We start from the raw sequence: 2,942 nt of genomic DNA, 5'->3' as shown, positions 1-2,942 counted from the left end.
ATGCCCAGTTACACAGCAACTTCTGCCTGCCGAGCTCAGCTTGCTCTCCACAAACTAGACCCTCCTTACGTCAGTCCCAGTGTTTCCCCTCCCCCCCAGACAGGGTTTCTCTGTGAAACAGTCTTGGCTGTCCTAGAACTTGCTCTGTAGACCAGGCTGGCCTTGAACTCACAGAGATCTGCCTGCCTCTGCCTCTGGAGTGCTGGGATTGAAGGTGTGTCCTTTGTGTAGGCATGGATGTATGTGAATAGTGTAAATCCCTGGTCTCTGGAGGCCCCACCCCTGTGCCCCTTGCACCTTGACCCCTCCCCGAGGAGGGTCAAGGTAGCCCACCATACCTTGACCCCTCCCCAGGAAAGGTCAAGACCACTCCCCCAGGCTATGATCCCCCAAAAATAAACAACATGGTTTTCCCCTTTTCCCCCTGGTGGTCACTTTGGCGACTTTCTGGTTCACCTCAGGGCCACCAGAGAGCACAGGAGTCCAATTAAACCTGGATATCTTTTCATTTGGTTTGTTTTGATTTGGCTTGATTGGGATTTTGCATGGGCAGAGAGCTCGTGCTAGAAAATATTCCTAACATCTGGAGGTCTGAACAAATATTGACGCTGGGTACCTTTCCGTTGCTCTCTGTTGTTCCCCTACACTTCCTGCCTGGCTACTGGCCAATCAGCGTCTATTATTATAATTGACAGAATACAGACATTTGTCCCACACCACTCCATCTTCCCTACTTGTTTATTTATTATGTGTGTGTGGACCAGAAGACAACTCTGGACTCAGTTCTTCCCCACCTTGCAGAGCGACCTTTCCCTCCTGAGCGGGAAGTCCCAGGGATCCCCCCTCCATTGCCTCTTTCCAAGTGCTGGGATCTAGGATCACAGGCACACACTGCTGCAACCTACTTGTTTTAGGTAGGATTCCTACTGCTGTGGTAAATGTGGGGACCAACAGCAGCTTGGGGAGGAAGGGTTTATTTCACCTGACATCTCTTAGCCCGTCATCCAGAGAAGTCAGTTCAGGCAGAAACCTGGAGGCAACAGATGAAGCAGAAGCCACAGTGTGCTTGTGCTCCATGGCTGATGCTCAGCCCATTTTCTCAGGTCATCAGGTAGTACGGACCGCCCACAGTGGGCAGGGTCCTCCGCACCAGTCACTAATTAAGAACACACCGAGCTCCATCTGCTTGCTCCGCCTCCGCCTCCCAAGCACTGGGATTAAAAGATCTAATTATAGCTGAGCAGTGGTGGCTCACACCGTTAGTCCCTGAACTAGGGAGGGAGAAGCAGGCGTATCTCTGTGAGTTTGAGGCCAGCCTGCTCTACAGAGTGAGTTCCAGGAGAGCCAAGGCTACACAGAGAAACCCTGTCTTGAAAAAGAAAAAGAAAAAAAGACCCATGTGTGCGGTGTGCGTGGCTTGCGTGGTGTGCGTGGCTTGCGTGGCGTGCGTGGCTTCCGTGGCAGTACCCAGAACTGAACATCTTGGAGCTGCTGTCACACCTCTTAGGGTGATGGCGATCAAACTTGGGGCCTCTGGAAGAGCAGCAAGAACTTCCAATTGCTGAGTCATCTCTCGAGTCATAGTCAATTTCTGAATAGTTACAGAATGAGAGGTCTTGAGAATTAAAAGTATGAATGCTTTTAACAAAAAAATGAAATGTATGGTCCCAGGCTGGCTCTATAAAAAACATGTTCTTATCACTAATATACAAACTGTAGATGTGGTGGTTTGAAAGAAAATGGCCTCCAAAGGGAGTGGCACATGAGGAGGTGTGTCCTTGTTGGAAGAAGTGTGTCACTGTAGAGGGAGGCTCTGAGGTTTCATATGCTCAAGCCACACCGTGTGTTTCAGTCTACTTCCTATGTCCTGCATTTCACCGTGTAGCAGCTCCGTCCCCAGCACTATGTCAGCCTGCATGCTGCCATGCTCCCCACCATGACAATAATGGACTAAACTTCTGAAATGGTAAATGTTTTCCTTTATAAATGTTGCCATGGTCATGGTGTTTCTTCTCAGCAGTAGGAACCTTAAGATCGTAGATTATCGTAGCATCCTTTCCTGATGGCTGTGCTGTGAAGAGGTGGGATGCTAAGACATCAAGCCTGGACAACCTTGTAAAATGTCTCAGAAATGAGGCAGGGAACAGTAGGCAAGGTGCTTATAAACAGTTATATTTGATATTACTTCAGAACAAATGTTGAAAATGAAAAAAAAAATTCAGGCCAGGTATGGTGGTGCACACCTTTAATCACAGAACTCAGAAGGCAGAAGCAGGCAGAGCTCTGAGTTTAAGGACAGCCTGGTTTCCAGAGCAAATTCCAGGACAGAGATACATAGGGAGACCCTATTTTAAACTAAAACAAAACAACACAGGAAAAACATTAGAGAAAAAAGGTGAAGGGGCTGGAGAAAGGATCAGTTGTTGAGAGCACTTGCTGATCTTCCAGCAGACCCAAGTTCAGTTCCCAGCATCCGGGACTGGCAGCTCACAATTGCTCCAGGGGATTTGACAGCCTCCGAGAGCACCTGCATCTGCACGACACACATCCACACACACCTACACACACACATACACATACACACACACATAAACACACATACACACACATCTACACATACACACACACATACACACATCTACACATACACACACATACACACACATCTACACACACATACACATACACACACATCTACACACACACACATCCACACACACACATACACACATCTACACATACATACACACATCCACACACACACAGCCTCCGAGAACACCTGCATCAGCACGACACACAACTACACACAAATGACTCTTTGTAAAAAATGAAAAATTCCACCAAGTGCTAGAAGTCAAGGAAACAGTCACATACCCACTCCATTAAAAAGACAATGAGCCTGGTCTACAGATGGAGTTCCAGGACAGCCAGGACTGTTATAC

This window comes from Microtus ochrogaster, chromosome 7 (genome assembly GCF_000317375.1).
Source record: "Microtus ochrogaster isolate Prairie Vole_2 chromosome 7, MicOch1.0, whole genome shotgun sequence".
NCBI classification, from domain to species: domain Eukaryota; kingdom Metazoa; phylum Chordata; class Mammalia; order Rodentia; family Cricetidae; genus Microtus; species Microtus ochrogaster.
Note: the sequence above shows the minus strand (reverse complement) of the source record.